This window comes from Ranitomeya imitator, chromosome 3 (genome assembly GCF_032444005.1).
Source record: "Ranitomeya imitator isolate aRanImi1 chromosome 3, aRanImi1.pri, whole genome shotgun sequence".
Taxonomy (NCBI): Eukaryota; Metazoa; Chordata; class Amphibia; order Anura; family Dendrobatidae; genus Ranitomeya; species Ranitomeya imitator.
Window position 1 is genome coordinate 546,328,786 of NC_091284.1, and position 19,402 is coordinate 546,348,187.

Consider the following 19,402-nt stretch of genomic DNA (forward strand, 5'->3'; position numbering starts at 1 on the left):
AACTAAAAGTTGCTCAACCCTGGTCGCCACTACTTCTCAAAGAAAGCTGTGCCTGTGCTACACCAGCATGTCCCACACAACATCACCGCTTCCTTGAGAAACTCTGTGTGTGACAGGGTGCATTTCACCACAGACACTTGGACAAGTAGACATGGACAGGAGCATTACATGTCGGTGACTGGGCACTGGGTAACTACGGCGACATCAGGAGAAGGGGCTGCTCTCCCAGTCTTGCCGTCCCCACGAGTTGCTCGTCGATCCTCTGTATCCAGAAGTTCCTCCTCTGCTTCTGCCTCCTCAACCTCCTCTCGGTTCTCCACCTGCACTCAAAGCCTGTCTGGTAATGCCACCCACGTTGTAACTGGGCAGAAGGAATCCTGCACACCTCCTCACTATGCTGTCACCAGGGCTCAACAATAGGGCAGCGTTTACATTGAAATGTCTGGGAAATGTGAGTCACACAGCTGAGGAGTTGTGGTCAGCTCTGGAGACCGAGTTCCATCAATTGTTGTCTCCACTCAACCTGCAGCTAAGGAAGGCTGTGTGCGACAATGCTGCAAACCTGGGTGTGGCCCTTCACCGGGGCAATGTCACACATGTGCCTTGTGTGGCTCACGTTTTGAACCTGGTTGTCCAGCAATTTTTATCCCACTATCCCGGACTAGATGGGCTTCTGCAGAGGGCATGGTCACTGTGTGCTCACTTCCGCCGTTCGTATCCCACAGCTCGATGACTTGCATCTCTACAGAAGTCGTTGGGCCTGCCAGTTCACCAGCTGAAATGCGATGTGCCCACACGGTGGATTTCAACTCTGCACATGTTGCAGCGACTGTGGCAGCACTGACGAGCCCTGGTGCAATATGTTATGACGTACAGCCTGGGCCAACGAGATCAAGAGATGGGGCAAATCACGCTGCAGGAGTGGTCTCAGATCAGGGACCTATGCACCCTTCTGCACAGTTTTGAAATAGCAATGAAGATGTTTAGTGCTGACAATGTCATTATCAGCATGACCATTCCGGTGATTTACATGCTGGAGCACACTTACACAAGGAGTCAGGTGGTGGAACAAGAGGAGGAGGAGGAACAGGAGGAGTCGTATGCGGAAGGGATCATATTTCCAAGGTCAAGAAGGTTGGCAGCACCAAGGCGGCTGGCATTGGAGGCTGGGGGAGAGGGATTACCGAGGGTGCATGGTAGCAGCCAAACTGTTGAGGAAGGTGCAGGAGGCGAGGAAGTAGTGGAGGACGTACTGGCGCAGGGCATGGAAGACTCATCAGATGAGGGAGACCTTGATCAAATTTCTGTTGTGCAAGGTTGGGGGGAGAGGGCAGATGAAGGAAGCATGATTCTCACCTTGCTACCACTAAGACAACAAGGACTTGGTCCTCCTGGATGCGCAAGACACATGAGTGCCTTCTTGCTGCACTACCTGCAACATGACCCTCAGATTGTCAGAATCCAAAGTAATGCTGACTTCTGGGTTGCCACACTCTTAGATCCCCGGTACAAAAGCAAATTTGGTGAAATAATTCCTGCCATAGAAAGGATTTCACGCATGCAGGAATATCAGCAGAGACTGTTACAGAATCTAACATCTGCTTTTCCACAAAACACCAGTGGTGCACAAAGTGAATCTCTGAGTTCTAACTTGCCAACCGTGGGACTATGGATTCATCACTCAAACCGTAACAGTAACATCGTATCTGGTGGTAACAGCAATTTTTTCCAATCGTTTCAAGATTTTTTTTAGACCATCCTTTGCAAGGCCACAGGAGACAAGAAGTCTGACACACAGCCAACGCCTAGAGAGGATGGTACAAGAGTATCTCCAAGTTAACATCGATGCCATGACTGTGGAACTGGACTCTTGCTCATTTTGTGCTTCCAATCTTGAAAAATGGCCTGAGCTCGCCACTCACGCCTTGGAGATCTTGTCGTGCCTTGCAGCCAGTGTTCTCTCTGAACGTGTGTTCAGTGCTGTTGGTGGTGTGCTGACAGATAAGCGCATGCGGCTGTCCAGTGACAATGTAGACAGACTAACATTCATCAAGATAAACAAATCCTGGATCCGCAAGTACTTTTCTACCCCTGTGTCATCTTGGGGAACTAAAAGCTTGATGATTTTTGAAAATCACCTCACCAACTGTTTTAAAAAACTCTGGCGAAATTGATGCCACTTAAGTGGTGTCTTTGGCCAATTTTTTGGAAAAAATGGAGACTCTTTATTTAGTCCCCTTGCTGAGTTTTACATGACGTTGCCATCGTCAAATCCAGGTGGGTGGGGTCGTCTGCAGAGTTGTTTACTCATACTATGGTCTGGGATTCAGAGGTCTGCTCCAAAGCTTCAGTGTCTGCTAGTCAGCAGAGTAGCCCAGCCACCCAACGTCTGTTTACCTAACTACTATTTTGTAACGGCATCTAGCACAGGAAATCCTTTTGGGCCTAGTAGAATTTAGTGCTACTCAGCAGCGTACCCCACCCATGAAGCAAGCTACACCGCCTGTTTACCTAACTACTATTTTGTGATGGCATCTAGCCCAGGAAATCCTTTTGGGCTTTGTAGAATTTGGTGCTACTCAGCAGCATACCCCACCTATGAAGCAAGCTACACCGCCTGTTTACCTAAGTACTATTTTTTAACGGCATCTAACCCAGGAAATCCTTTTCGGCCTAGTAGAATTTGGTGCAACTCAGCAGCATACCCCACCCATGAAGCAAGCTACACCGCCTGTTTACCTAACTACTATTTTGTAATGGCATCTAGCCCAGGAAATCCTTTTGGGCCTAGTAGAATTTGGTGCAACTCAGCAGCGTACCTCACCCATGAAGCAAGCTACACCGCCTGTTTACCTAAGTACTATTTTTTAACGGCATCTAGCCCAGGAAATCCTTTTGGGCCTAGTAGAATTTGGTGCAACTTAGCAGCGTACCCCACCCATGAAGCAAGCTACACCACCTGTTTACCTAACTACTATTTTGTAATGGCATCTAGCCCAGGAAATCCTTTTGGGCCTTGTTGAATTTGGTGCTACTCAGCAGCGTACCTCACCCATGAAGCAAGCTACACCGCCTGTTTTCCTAAGTACTATTTTTTAACGGCATCTGGCCCAGGAAATCCTTTTGGGCCTTGTAGAATTTGGTGCAACTCAGCAGCGTACCCCACCCATGAAGCAAGCTACACTGCCTGTTTACCTAAGTACTATTTTGTAATGGCATCTGGCCCACGAAATCCTTTTGGGCCTAGTAGCAATTTCTGCTGCTCAGCAAAGTACCACACCCATGAAGCAAGCTACACCGCCTTCTTTCTTTCTCAATCTAACCCTTCAGCTCTGGGGTGTCCACTCTCCCTCCAGCTCTCTCCTTCTCACAGGTGGACTATCGCGTGTTTTCACACTGTGGCGAATCTTTTGGGCCCAGGCATAAGAAGTCGACGAGGTAATGGATAATATGCGCCACCTTACAAATGTCCATGATGACACATTCGAGGAAGCAACTAAACGCCTCAAATAGTGAGCAGGATATGGAGCACCCCATGGGCAAACAGCGATCTATGTAGTATGCTCCTTCACAGAAGCAGCCCAATGGGAGGACACTATTCGGAGGCACAGGTAGTAACCGGAATGCCCCCTTGTCACGATATGGTAAGAAATATCATATAAGTTTAGTTGCTCTTCAGCTCATGAGGTGGGCTAAACCCCCCCTTCACTAGCTGACTCTACTTGTTTCTCTCTGGGCTACAGACTGTATGCTAGAAGGGGGTTTTATTGCCCTGGGGTCGTAAATTCCAGGCTCAGAGGAAAGTCCCTCACCCCTCCCACCTTCACCAGTTAGAAATGGAAAAGTGGCTCCAAAAATTCATGAAAGATTCTTTTAGTTTTTGTTAGATATTAGGCAAACGATTTAAGCTAGAAATACGAAAATATATATTTTTATCCTCACTCGGTGTATCTACACATCCCGCGAAACACGGGCTTCTAACTCCATCTGGTAAAGAAGTAGGGATTTCTCTGTAAATATGTATCCCAGATAGGACATATTTGATCTCATTAGAATGCTCACGTTAATCCGAGATGAATGATAGGTTTGGTCTGACTCTGTCATGTGTTGTAGCGAAGTTATAGCAAGTAGATAAATTTAAGATTGAAGTACTCAGAATGTAGAGAGAGGAGGGTCTGGATAAGCCAGCCCTTCTGTGATGTCAAAGCCTTAAGGTATTAAGTTGTGGCAGGCTCCCCAGTTCAGTCTCTCTGCTTGATCTCTTCTTCTGGACTTGTTGTCCTATTGTCCTGGAAGAGCTGAGTACATCCCATGGACTGGGATGTATGGAAACTGCACTAGCGTTGGGTGTCCGCCATGCTTTTAACATGTGAGTGTTATCTTTTCTCATTTATTCCCTTTATGTTATAATTACCCATGTACATATTTGCAATTGTCTCATTTGTAACATCTTTATAAAATATTTTTGATAAAGCACTGCCTAATTTGTTAATGGGATATACTATTATATGTTAGTTCAGTTCTCCATGCTCTAAAAGCCGTACCCTGTCTCTTGAAGAGAATTACGCTACTGTGTTGGGTTAGCTTCGGACCCGTTTAATCGAAGCTGGTGGCAGCGAGAAGTGTGCAGACTTTTGGGTTATGTTGTAGCGGCTGCGGCGTTAATAATTATTGTTCCTGCCTGAGTGGGAGTAGTTATCGCGTCGCTGCAGCGTGCCCAATAGCCAGTACATAGCAGGCAGCTTTTCTGGCGACTAATTACCCAGGGTGCAGTACCTAATCTGACCTGAGAGTAAGGGGGGCGCCAGAGAGCTGCAAGTGTTAAGTGGAACTGTAAGCGGGATATACATAAATCCCTGCAGTTCGTGGTATATAGAAAAGCAGTGGGATACCTAGAATAAGCCCCTGCTGTAAGCTAAGAGGTCAATAGCCTTGTGTGTTGTTTCATCACATTGTAGCAGTGGAGGGATAACTAAGATAAGCCCCCTGCACATGTGATAGCCGTCTGTTGGCCTCAAGTCACCTCAATCTGTGACGTAGGGGTGACGGTCACGTTGGGAATCCTGACCAATTGGTGACAGCGGTCAGGGGAATCGTGACAATTGGTGGCAAGGCGGTGGGAGCATTAGTGATTTGGTTAGAGTAATCATTCCTCTCACTAAAAACTTGCAGAAAGTTCTTGCGAGGACTCTGCACAAATAAGTTTGGAGAACGAACTCAGTGCTTTTTAGTTGTGAGACAATTGCGTACTGGTAATTATCCCTTCCCTTTCTCTTCGTTTTTCTATCCTATCTTTTATTTGGCAACCATGGCTGTGAAAGGGGAAGCCTGGTACAACCAGCAGAAGATGGACTTTCTTGCTGGGATATGCACGTGCCATGGCCTGAACCCCCAGGGTAAGACCAAGACTCAAATGGTCGCTGAACTGGTGCAATTTGAAGCAGACCAAGCCAGGCCACAGAGCCCAGAGGCCGCAGAAGCCAGCACAAGAGAACATGATGCTGCAGCAGAGATCCAACCACTGAATACGGGCCCTACTGGCAACCAGGGGGGCGCAGACCTCCTCCTGCAGCTGGCTCTGCAACAATGCGCCGCAGATGACCTAGAGGGACGTCGGCAGCTGATTCAGCAATACCATGAGCGAGCCGAGCGAGAGGCAAGCGGAGCGGGAGTACCAGCTGCAGTTAGCCCAACTGCAAATGCAGGGGTCGTCCCAGTCCAGCCGTGAGCCCAGCAGCGCTCAGATACCTAAACCCCGGCCCGATCACTTTCCTGTTATGGAGAAGGACGGGGACTTGGACACTTTTCTGCGGGCCTTTGAGAAAGCCTGCAGACAGTACCGGCTGCCTACAGATGAATGGGCACGATACCTGACACCAGGGCTGAGAGGTAAAGCTCTGGAGGCGTTTGCTGCCCTCCCTCAAGAGCAAGATGGTGACTATGAGGCCATCAAGCAGGCTCTGATAGCCAAGTACCAGCTTACACCCGAGGTGTACCGTAGAAAGTTCCGGACCCTCCAACGGGGCCCACACGACAGTTACAGTGATGTGGTGCATGGACTGGGGACCCACTTTGACCAGTGGACCCAAGGACTGTCAGTGACCACCTTTGCACAGCTGCAAGACCTGATGATCAAAGACCAGTTCTTTCATCTTTGCCCAGCTGAGGTGCGACAGTTCGTGATGGACAGAGAACCCAAAGACGTGACGAAAGCAGCGCAAATTGCCGATGCCTATGAGGCCAACCATAGATCGGAAGCGCGGAAGCTAGTCACCACCAGCTGGAGAGGGGGTAAGCCTGCAACCAACGCCAGTACCCCTGCCAGCCAGCACACCAGAGGTCCTGGCCCTGTGGCCAACAACACCAGACCTACCACCGAACCTCGCCAGTGTTACTACTGCAAGCGGCCTGGGCATATCAGTACCTTCTGTCCAGACAGGCCGAAGAACCCCCCAGCCAAGGCCCCAGGGCCTAATGCAGCAGTTCTTTTGGTGGGTGGTGTGGTTGGGAGGGTGTGTGACAACGTACAGCCCGTCACTGTGGGGGGCCATGTTGCTACAGGCCTCAAGGACACCGGGGCTGAACGAACCCTCATCCGACCCGAACTGGCCGCCCCTGAAGAAATCATTCCGGGGAAAACCCTAACTGTCACTGGGATTGGGGGCATCAGCTGTCCCTTACCGATGGCCCGGGTTTTTATTGATTGGGGTGCTGGGAGCGGGGTGAAGGAAGTGGGGCTGTCGGATAATTTGCCCACTGATGTTTTGTTGGGGACTGATTTGGGGAGGATGTTTGCATACTACGTCACTGATACCCCTCCCCAATCTACTAATAAGGATACCGTTAACCCTGATGATGATGATGGGAGATCGCATGTGTTACCTGACCATGCTTTATCTTGTAATGATGCATCTAATAACCATTTTTTCCCTAGGATTGATGGTGAAAATGTTGTACCTGTGCCAGCTGAACCTGATAATGATTTTTCTGTGAAGGTTAATGTGTCCATAGGTACAGGCGTGCCCAGCCACGTCGCTCTGCGGAGTGAGACGGCTGAGGAACCCCTAACAGGGGCAAGTGTTGGTGCTACAGGAAATGGGGAGATGCATGGGAACCGTGAGGAAGGTGATGCCATGAAAGTGACCAGTGCCACCGAGGAAGGTAACTGGCCCATAAGTAGCACTGTCCTTGGAGTGTTGGGGGTGGATGGGGAGGTAGAGCCCATAGCAGCGCCAGCTGATGGGCCTGTAGAAACCCCTGGGGAGACAGCCTACGTAGCTGCTGTCACCCGCAGTCAGAGTGCCCGGAACGCAGATAACTGTCTGCCTTCCGGACCCTCCTCAGCCATCACTGTGACTGAACCAGAGGTGGACCCAGAGCAGGTCCAAGAGGGTTCCCGTGGGGAAGGGACCCTGACGTCGCTTCTGGCTTCCCCTAGCCAGGAGTTTCAGGCCGCTCTGCATACAGATGCGAGCCTAGAGAGTTTGAGACAACTTGCCGGGACGCTCTTCTCCGAGGCTGATAAGGAGAAGGTGTTCTGGGAACGAGGAAGGTTGTACCGGGAGACAGTACCCGGAGAATCACAAAAGGAGTGGTTGAGGGAAAGACAGCTGGTCGTCCCGCAGCAATTTTGGGGTGAGTTGTTGCGGATTGCCCATGAGATCCCGCTAGCTGGACACTTGGGGATCAGCAAAACTAAGGCCCGGCTGTCTCAACACTTCTATTGGCCTAAGATGGGGACAGATGTGTCAAACTACTGCCGCTCCTGTATCACTTGTCCAAGAGTGGGGAAGGCGGGGCCTGCTATTAAGGCTCCCCTGATCCCTTTACCAGTGATAGAGTAGCCTTTCCAGAGGATCGCGGTGGACATTGTGGGCCCGCTGGCCGTCCCCAGCAGCTCTGGAAAGCAATACATCCTTACTGTGGTAGACTATGCTACCCGGTACCCAGAGGCAGTAGCTCTGTCGTCAACTAGGGCAGATAAGGTGGCGGATGCCCTGTTGGCTATCTTTTCACGTGTAGGATTTCCCAGGGAAATGCTTACTGATCAAGGGACCCAATTTATGTCTCGCCTAATGGAGGCTCTCTGTAAGAGAATGCAGGTGAAGCACCTGGTATCGAGTGCGTATCACCCACAGACCAATGGCTTGTGTGAACGCTTCAATGGTACCCTCAAACAGATGCTACGCATGCTGGTTGAGACTCAAGGGCGCGACTGGGAGCGGTACCTCCCACACCTGTTGTTTGCTTACCGAGAGGTTCCGCAGGCCTCGACGGGGTTCTCCCCCTTCGAGCTCTTGTATGGCAGGCGAGTCCGGGGACCCCTTGGGTTGGTAAGAGAATCCTGGGAAGAGGAGCTGAACCCTTCTGAAGTGTCCATAGTGGAGTATGTCATGCGCTTCCGTGACAAGATGCAGACCTTGACGCAGTGGGTGCATGACAACATGACGCAGGCTCAGGCTCATCAGAAGCACTGGTACGACCAGAACGCCCGGGAGCGGACCTACCACGTGGGTCAAAAGGTGTGGGTGCTGGTCCCCGTACCAACGGATAAGCTTCAGGCCGCCTGGGAGGGCCCGTACGTCGTCCACCAACACCTCAACCCGGTCACTTACGTGGTCACGCTTGACCACGCTCGGGGTAGGCGAAAGGCCTTTCACATCAACATGATGAAGGCTCATCACGAACGTGAACCTTTCGTCCTACCGGTCTGCAGCTTGCCCGAAGACGGTGAGGAAGACACCCTCCTGGACTTGCTGGCCCAAGCCAAGGCCAATGGGTCCATCGAGGATGTGGAGGTAAGCGCCTCGTTAACTGAACCCCAGCGGGTGCAGTTGCAAACCACACTGGAACCTTTCCGGGTCGTGTTCTCCAACCGACCTGGGAGGACTGAGTTAGCAGTCCACGAGGTGGACACCGGGAATCACGCCCCACTACGGCGAAAACCCTATCGAATCTCTGACCAGGTGCAGCAGATTATGCGCCAAGAGATTGATGAGATGTTACAGCTGGGGGTGATTCGACGGTCAAAGAGTGCGTGGGCCTCACCTGTAGTTCTCGTGCCAAAGAAGGACCGGACCACCCGGTTCTGCGTGGACTACAGGGGACTCAACACCATCACAGCCTCTGACGCGCACCCCATGCCGCGCATCGAGGAGCTGCTTGAGAAGTTAGCTGGCGCAAAATACCTGACAATAATGGATTTGAGTAGAGGATACTGGCAGATTCCCCTGAGCCCCGAGGCGCAGGAGAAGTCCGCCTTTATCACGCCCTTCAGACTGTACGAGTCCACGGTCATGCTTTTCGGCATGAAGAATGCCCCTGCCACTTTCCAGCGGATGGTCAACCTCCTGCTTCAGGGACTGGAGACGTACGCCATGGCGTACTTGGATGACATTGCCATCTTCAGTCCCTCCTGGAAGGAACACCTGCAGCATCTCGAGGAGGTGCTCAGGCGAATTCACCAAGCAGGACTGACTATCAAGCCAGGAAATTGCCAGATGGGCATGAGGGAGGTTCACTACCTGGGGCACCAGGTAGGCGGGAACACCCTGAAGCCAGAGCCTGACAAAGTGGGAGTGATCGTGAACTGGCCCACTCCCGTGACCAAGAAACAGGTGATGTCCTTCTTGGGCACTGCAGGGTACTATAGGCGCTTCGTACAGCACTATAGTAGCCTGGCAAAACCTTTGACGGACCTCACCAGGAAGAAGCTACCTCACATCGTCAACTGGACAGATGGCTGTGAGGGGGCCTTCCAGGCGTTGAAAACCGCACTGTGCAACGCCCCTGTGTTGAAAGCAGTCAACAGCAGTCGACCGTTCTTGGTTCAGACCGACGCCAGCGAGTTTGGCCTTGGTGCTGTACTCAGCCAGGTTGACTCGGAGGACCAAGAGCACCCCGTGTTATACCTGAGCTGGAAACTTTTGCCGAGGGAAGTGGCCTACTCCACAATCGAGAAGGAGTGCCTGGCCATAGTCTGGGCCCTGCAGCGCTTGCAGCCCTACTTGTATGGTCACACTTTCACTGTGGTGACCGACCACAACCCTCTTCGCTGGCTAAAAGCCATGTGTGGAACCAACGACAGGTTGCTACGCTGGAGCCTTGCCCTTCAGCAGTTTGACTTCACCATTGAACATAAAACGGGCAAAGAGCATGGGAATGCAGATGGACTCTCCCGCCAGGGTGAACCTACTGAGGTGCCCATGGAGGCATACCGTGGGGTACTGCCTCCCTAGCGCACACCAAAAGGGGGAGGTGTCACGATATGGTATGAAATATCATATAAGTTTAGTTGCTCTTCAGCTCATGAGGTGGGCTAAACCTCCCCCCTTCACTAGCTGACTCTACTTGTTTCTCTCTGGGCTACAGACTGTATGCTAGAAGGGGGTTTTATTGCCCTGGGGTCGTAAATTCCAGGCTCAGAGGAAAGTCCCTCACCCCTCCCACCTTCACCAGTTAGAAATGGAAAAGTGGCTCCAAAAATTCATGAAAGATTCTTTGTTTAGTTTTTGTTAGATATTAGGCAAACGATTTAAGCTAGAAATACGAAAATATATATTCTTATCCCCACTCGGTGTATCTACACATCCCGCGAAACACGGGCTTCTAACTCCATCTGGTAAAGAAGTAGGGATTTCTCTGTAAATATGTATCCCAGATAGGACATATTTGATCTCATTAGAATGCTCACGTTAATCCGAGATGAATGATAGGTTTGGTCTGACTCTGTCATGTGTTGTAGCGAAGTTATAGCAAGTAGATAAATTTAAGATTGAAGTACTCAGAATGTAGAGAGAGGAGGGTCTGGATAAGCCAGCCCTTCTGTGATGTCAAAGCCTTAAGGTATTAAGTTGTGGCAGGCTCCCCAGCTCAGTCTCTCTGCTTGATCTCTTCTTCTGGACTTGTTGTCCTATTGTCCTGGAAGAGCTGAGTACATCCCATGGACTGGTATGTATGGAAACTGCACTAGCCTGGGGTGTCCGCCATGCTTTTAACATGTGAGTGTTATCTTTTCTCATTTATTCCCTTTATGTTATAATTACCCATGTACATATTTGCAATTGTCTCATTTGTAACATCTTTATAAAATATTTTTGATAAAGCACTGCCTAATTTGTTAATGGGATATACTATTATATGTTAGCTCAGTTCTCCATGCTCTAAAAGCCGCACCCTGTCTCTTGAAGAGAATTACGCTACTGTGTTGGGGTAGCTTCGGACCCGTTTAATCGAAGCTGGTGGCAGCGAGAAGTGTGCAGACTTTTGGGTTATGTTGTAGCGGCTGCGGCGTTAATAATTATTGTTCCTGCCTGAGTGGGAGTAGTTATCGCGTCGCTGCAGCGTGCCCAATAGCCAGTACATAGCAGGCAGCCTTTCTGGCGACTAATTACCCAGGGTGCAGTACCTAATCTGACCTGAGAGTAAGGGGGGCGCCAGAGAGCTGCAAGTGTTAAGTGGAACTGTAAGCGGGATATACATAAATCCCTGCAGTTCGTGGTATATAGAAAAGCAGTGGGATACCTAGAATAAGCCCCTGCTGTAAGCTAAGAGGTCAATAGCCTTGTGTGTGTTGTTTCATCACATTGTAGCAATGGAGGGATAACTAAGATAAGCCCCCCTGCACATGTGATAGCCGTCTGTTGGCCTCAAGTCACCTCAATCTGTGACGTAGGGGTGACGGTCACGGTGGGAATCCTGACCAATTGGTGACAGCGGTCAGGGGAATCGTGACACCCCTCAATGTCTGTTTTAGCCATTAGGGTGCCCCTTACCAACTTCTTGACCCGCCTGATTGCCTCGTCAAAGGAGGTACAGTACATAGTACTGTACTTGGTTCCACGTCAATGTTGTCATTTACTGACCTGCCCTTTGGATATGACAAATGGTGGCTTAGTTTGAATGTATTGGGTTCATTTTTGGCACAACTCCCAACGGGGGTACCACTACGTCTTCTAAGGAAAGTATTCTGAATGGACCCGCCGCCATTCTACCTAAAGATATTTATTTTATTTTTTTATCAAGACATCTGGGTGTTGGTACAGTGAGTTTAGATTTTTACTCTAGCCTTTCTTGATTTTAGAAGGGCATGACATGCCTATATCTGTGTCTCCTCCTCCTTTTACTCCTCCAACTCTTTTCTTTTCGCATGACTATATGTAGTTGTGACTTTTCCATGTGTATGTAGTGTCTTCTGAGCAGTTTGTCAGCTTTTGGACACCTTTTAAGGTGTTTTCTATGTGTTTTCTCTGTGTTTGTATGTGTTTGTGGTTGCCTGCCATTGGTTTCAATGGTGTTCGACGATGTTCGTCCCTGTTCGACTAACCGAACCAAACCCCAACACTAGGGAGGTGGCTCAACACTAATCATCAACTTTTACGTACTGTAATTCCCTAATTAATTTAAAGCTAGTTTACAAACTAATAAAGCAATCTTATATACAAAGATAGATAGATAGATAGATAGATAGATAGATAGATAGATAGATAGATAGATAGATAGATAGATAGATAGATAGATAGATGTCCTGTAGATGTATAATGTCATAAGCCCCCTACATATAATAAACTTTCACCCTCTAGTGCCTTTCATGTGGCAATAAAGGGTGTTTCACCTTATTAAAACAATTAAATAATTTTAAAAAATGACGTGGGGTACCCCATATTTATGATAGCCATCCAAGGTTAAGCAGACAGCTGTGGGCTTATATTATCAGGCTGGAAAGGTCCCTGCTTTTGGGGTTTTTCCCAGGCTAAAAATACAAGTCCACAGCCACCTCAGAATTGGTGCATCAGATTAGATATGCCAATTCCTGTGGTTTGCCCAGGTCTTCCCGATTGCGCTGGTGCATTGGCAATCAGGTTAATGGTAGTTGGGGATGATGACAGCTGTGATTTGTCAAAAATCACAGCTGCCATCAAGCTCTAAGGTTAGGAATGGAGTGATGTCTACCAGACACCTGCATTACTAACCCATTAATCAAAAATAAAAACACACACAAAAAACTTTATTTGAATAAAGACTCCCCCAGACTATCCCCTGCAGGTCCGTCGTAAACCACTGAATCTAATGTAGTCCAAAAATGGATACCTGAAAATCATAAAAAGACAGAAAGAAAAACAAGTTGTTCACCAATTTATAACCAAAAATGTTTCCACCAACTTCCAGAATCCAGCTCTGGTGACTGTAAATAGCAGTCACTGGCATTGGGTACTGCCCAATGACAACACTTATCAGAGCCACCAGGTCCCGCTTATTGCAGCATAAGCCAGTGATGATGGGATCAAAATTTCTGTCTCTATATCATGCGGCTCACATTAGGTGGCAGAAAACTGGTGATAAATTCCCTTTTTAGTGAATTTGCTATTCCAGGTAAATTTAATAAAACTAGTGCATCCAATCACAATGTCATCTATACATTTTTCATTAGTGCTTTACATGCTCCAATTTAATTGGCAGTGTCTAACCATTCAAAACCAGGCCATTTCCCCTTGTTACTAATCAGACACATTTTCTTTGTTTTCATAAATGCGGGACAATGATCTGTAAAAATGTTTTCTCGCCCAGATGTTCAAGTAATTTTTGCATCTTATTTTGTGATACCTGGAGCAGAATTGTTATGTTATTTTCAAACTCTCTTTTTAATTGTTTGCTGATATCAGAAATATCGGTCTGCTATTCCCATTTTTTCATTTTTGTAATCGTCTGATATCTCCCCACACGTCATCTCTGGTCCTCTCAAGACCTACTTCTGTTCTCAGCTCTTGTACGTTCCTCACCCAATCGCCAGCAAGACTTCTTCCAGGCATTCCCCATCCTCTGGAACTCTGTTTCTCCCATATGTAGAACCTTCTAACTGAACCAGAAAACTCATCTACTCAAAAACACCTGTAACAACCCTATTGCCACCTCACCACTACTGGAGCTGCTGAAACCTCCCTCACCCACACATATATTATTTCCTGTTCCAATACCCTGTAGATTGTAAATCTGTGAGGGCTTTTCCCCTTTTTACCTGTTTGACACTCTGTTTACCAACAATTTGTTTATCGATGTTATGCATGTAACGCATTTTTCACATGTATAACATCCTGGAATAAAGAGTGCTTTAAAAATAAATAATAATTGCAATAGTTAGCATTGTGTATCCAAACACTCTGACATTGTCCAATCATTGCTGCAAGTCAATTCATTCATAGGAGGAATGGCACAATGTAGATTTCTAAGAAAAGATGTTTCCAAATTTATTATATTCACAATGAATACAAGTATTTTCAGTTAATTATTGCAAAAAATTATTATTCGTTGTGGTTTTCCAATGCAGTACCTGAAAAATGTTAAGCATTTATTATGTTATGTGATTTTGTCATGCAGTATACTGTATAAAACCTAGGGATATTTGAAAATGTTAATATTTTTTACCAGTCTTTCACGAATTTTTCATCTGCTAATAAAAAAGGTAAAAATTTGAGATGTTTGAGAACATATATTGAGGCTGTGGCAGTTGTCCTGGAATTATATAGAGTAATTCACACTTTTGCATGCCTTTTTATGCAGTTAGGTAAAAAGTGGCTTAAACTACTATATCAATTAATAGTCAAACAATACAGAGAGATCAACATCACATCAAAGTCATATTAGTACAGGAAGTACCCTGCTATGAAAACAAATCCAGCCATTGCTCTAATCAAATAGAAGAAAGGGCGGCATATGAGCAAGGGGCGGCATGTGCATACCTGATTGTTCAGGCAGTGCTTCACCAGATTGGTGTCAGCTGGGCTTGGCCTTAAAGGTTGCAGTCCCCTGAGGCACTACAAATGGAAACTGCTTAACACAGACACACAAAAGAAATGAGCCACTAAAGCAGCAGGTGGCCTTACTGCGGTAATCAGGATCACATTCAGCTGAAAAGCAGTCTCAATTTCCAAACTAGTGTCTGTCCAGGGGCCTTCTATGCCTTTCTAATGCTACAGGGAACACGTGGGAAACATTGACTGCTCTAATTGTCCTCACTCCTTCACAGCTGAATGAATTATATGTTGCCACATCAGAATAAAACAAACACCTATCACAACAAGCATGTCATTAGTGTGCAAATGTTAGCTGCTCTGCTGAGCAGTCTGCAGATACTTTATTGTTTCTTCTAAAATGGATTACAGGAGGATGACAGTTTTTTTTTTGTTTATATAATGGTTACGTTATGTCTTGATTTTCAACACTTGACCCTTAAAGTATAGAATTAAATAGAGCAAGAAGCATGTTTTGTAATTTTAATATTCTAGGATTATTTGGCTAGGTAAAAAAATCAGTTAAACAGTAGACGTATAAGCACCACAGAATTTAATATATTACCATAATGATATAGATAATAATCTAGTCTGAAAGCTGCACATAGTCCTTTATTTTTATAGGGTGTACAGACAATCTAATATGTATAGGGACTGGAAGACAATCGCCTGAGGCCTGGGGACACATATATTGGTGGAGTTCGATTTTGTCTTGTCTGATCTTATTGTAAAGACAAGAAGTGTCTGGTGCTGCTTATCTCCGTAGAATGACCATTCATCTGAGATTCTCATGGCTGATAATTACATTATCTATATGGTCAGATTAAGACCTCCTAAGGGGTAAAGCCCTAAGACTGTCTGCACTATTTGAAATGTAAATGAGTTTCCCTTGGAAAAATGTCAAGTAGTGAGAATGAAACACGCAAGCATCTTTCTCTACAGACATATTAGAGCAGATCTATTTTTATAGATTATAATTTAATCTACAAATACATCAAAAAGATAATTCAACAATGCAATCCTAAGGAATATAATATATCTTAAAATCATGGCAGACTCAAAAAACAGTTGATTTGCAGAGATAGTAAGTAGTATGTGTCTGGAGTTTGGTGTGGATTATTTCAAATCAGAGCAGTGTAAGGCCCCTTTAACCCCTTCCCGACCCATGACGCCACGTAGGCGTCATGAAAGTCGGTGCCAATCCGACCCATGACGCCTATGTGGCGTCATGGAAAGATCGCGTCCCTGCAGATCGGGTGAAAGGGTTAACTCCCATTTCACCCGATCTGCAGGGACAGGGGGAGTGGTAGTTTAGCCCAGGGGGGGTGGCTTCACCCCCTCGTGGCTACGATCGCTCTGATTGGCTGTTGAAAGTGAAACTGCCAATCAGAGCGATTTGTAATATTTCACCTATTATAACGGGTGAAATATTACAATCCAGCCATGGCCGATGCTGCAATATCATCGGCCATGGCTGGAAATACTAATGTGCCCCCACCCCACCCCACCGATCGCCCCCCCAGCCCCCCGATCTGGCCGGTACACTGCTCCGGCTCCCCTCCGTCCAGTGCTCCGCTCCCCCCGTGCTCTTGTCCGCTCCCCCCGTGCTCCAATCACCCCCCCGTGCTCCAATCACCCCCCCTGCACTCCGATCCACCCCCCCGTGCTCCGTTCCAGCCCCCCGTGCTCCGTTACAGCCCCCCGTGCTCAGTTACACGCCCCCCGTGCTCCGTTCCACGCCTGCCGCACTCCGATTCCCCCCCCCGTGCTCCGATCCCCCCCGTGGTCCCCCCCCACCCTATCATACTTACCGATCCTGCCGGGGTCCCGTCCGTCTTCTCCCTGGGCGCCGCCATCTTCCAAAATGGCGGGCGCATGCGCAGTGCGCCCGCCGAATCTGCCGGCCGGCAGATTCGTTCCAAAGTGCATTTTGATCACTGAGATAGATTATATCTCAGTGATCAAAATAAAAATAATAATAAATGACCCCCCCCCCTTTGTCACCCCCATAGGTAGGGACAATAAAAAAATAAAGAAATTTTTTTTTTCCACTAATGTTAGAATAGGGTTAGGGTTAGGGTTAGGGGTAGGGTTAGGGGTAGGGTTAGGGGTAGGGTTAGGGGTAGGGGTAGTGTTAGGGGTAGGGTTAGGGTTAGGGGTAGGGTTAGGGTTAGGGGTAGGGTTAGGGGTAGGGTTAGGGTTCGGGATGTGCACACGTATTCTGGTCCTCTGCGGATTTTTCCGCTGCGGATTTGATAAATCCGCAGTGCTAAACCGCTTGCAGATTTATGGCGGATTTACCGCGTTTTTTTCTGCGCATTTCACTGCGGTTTTACAATTGCGATTTTCTATTGGAACAGTTGTAAAACCGCTGCGGAATCCGCAGAAAGAAGTGACATGCTGCGGAATGTAAACCGCTGCGTTTCCGTGCAGTTTTTCCGCAGCATGTGTACAGCGATTTTTGTTTCCCATAGGTTTACATTGAACTGTAAACTCATGTGAAACTGCTGCGGATCCGCAGCGTGTGCACATACCTTTAGAATTAGGCTATGTGCACACGGTGCGGATTTGGCTGCAGATTGGCCGCTGCGGATTCGCAGCAGTGTTCCATCAGGATTACAGTACCATGTAAACATATGAAAAACCAAATCTGCTGTGCCCATGGTGCGGAAAATACCGCGCGGAAACGCTGCGTTGTATTTTCCGCAGCATGTCAATTCTTTGTACGGATTCCGCAGCGTTTTACACCTGTTCCTCAATAGGAATCCACAGGTGAAATCCGCACAAAAAACACTGGAAATCCGCGGAAAATCCGCAGGTAAAACACAGTGCCTTTTACCCGCGGATTTTTCAAAAATGGTGCGGAAATATCTCACACGAATCCGCAACGTGGGCACATAGCCTTAGGGCTAGGGTTGGAATTAGGGTTGTGGTTAGGGTTGTGATTAGGGCTAGGGTTGTGTTGTGATTAGGGTTATGGCTACAGTTGGGATTAGGGTTAGGGGTGTGGGGGGGTTAGTGTTGGAGGTAGAATTGAGGGGTTACCACTGTTTAGGCACATCAGGGGTCTCCAAACGCAACATGGCACCACCATTGATTCCAGCCAATCTCGTATTCAAAAAGTCAAATGGTGCTCCCTCACTTCCGAGCCCCGACGTGTGCCCAAACAGTGGTTTACCCCCACATATGGGGTATCAGCATACTCAGGACAAACTGCGCAACAATTTCTGGGGTCCAATTTCTCCTGTTACCCTTGTGAATCTAAAAAAATGCTTGCTAAAACATCATTTTTGAGGAAAGAAAAATGATTTTTTATTTTCACGGCTCTGCGTTGTAAACGTCTGTGAAGCACTTGGGGGTTCAAAGTGCTCACCACATATCTAGATAAGTTCCTTGTGGGGTCTAGTTTCTAAAATGGGGTTACTTGTGGGGGGTTTCTACTGTTTAGGCACACCAGGGGCTCTGCAAACGCAATGTGACGCCCGCAAACCATTCCATCAAAGTCTGCATTTCAAAAGTCACTACTTCCCTTCTGAGCCCCGACGTGTGCCCAAACAGTAGTTTACCCCCACACATGGGGTAACAGCGTACTCAGGAGAAACTGGACAAGAACTTTTGGCATCCAATTTCTCCTGTAACCCTTGGGAAAATAAAAAAATCTGGGCTAAATAATTATTTTTGAGGAAAGAAAACGTATTTATTATTTTCACGGCTCTGCATTATAAACTTCTGTGAAGCACTTGGGGGTTCAAAGTGCTCACCACACATCTAGATAAGTTCCTTTTGGGGTCTAGTTTCCAAAATGGTGTCACTTGTGGGGGGTTTCTACTGTTTAGGCACATCAGGGGCTCTGCAAACGCAACGTGACGCCCGCAGAGCATTCCATCAAAGTCTGCATTTCAAAACGTCACTACTTCAATTCCGAGCCCCGGCATGTGCCCAAACAGTAGTTTACCCCCACATATGGGGTATCACCGTACTCAGGAGAAACTGGACAACAAATATTGGGGTCAAATTTCTCCTGTTACCCTTGGGAAAATTAAAAAATTCTGGGCTAAATAATTATTTTTGAGGAAAGAAAACGTATTTATTATTTTCACGGCTCTGCATTATAAACTTCTATGAAGTACTTGGGGGTTCAAAGTGCTCACCACACATCTAGATAAGTTCCTTTGGGGGTCTAGTTTCCAAAATGGGGTCACTTGTGGGGGGTTTCTACTGTTAAGCCACATCAGGGGCTCTGCAAACGCAACGTGACGCCCACAGAGCATTCCATCAAAGTCTGCATTTCAAAACGTCACTACTTCACTTCCGAGCCTCGGCATGTGCCCAAACAGTTGTTTACCCCCACATATGGGGTATCAGCGTACTCAGGAGAAACTGGACAACAATATTTGGGGTCCAATTTCTCCTATTATCCTTGGCAAAATAGGAAATTCCAGGCTAAAAAATTTTGAGAAAGAAAAATTATTTTTTATTTTCATGGCTCTGCGTTATAAACTTCTGTGAAGCACCTGGGGGTTTAAAGTGCTCAATATGCATCTAGATAAGTTCCTTGGGGGGTCTAGTTTCCAAAATGGGGTCACTTGTGGGGGAGCTCCAATGTTTAGGCACAC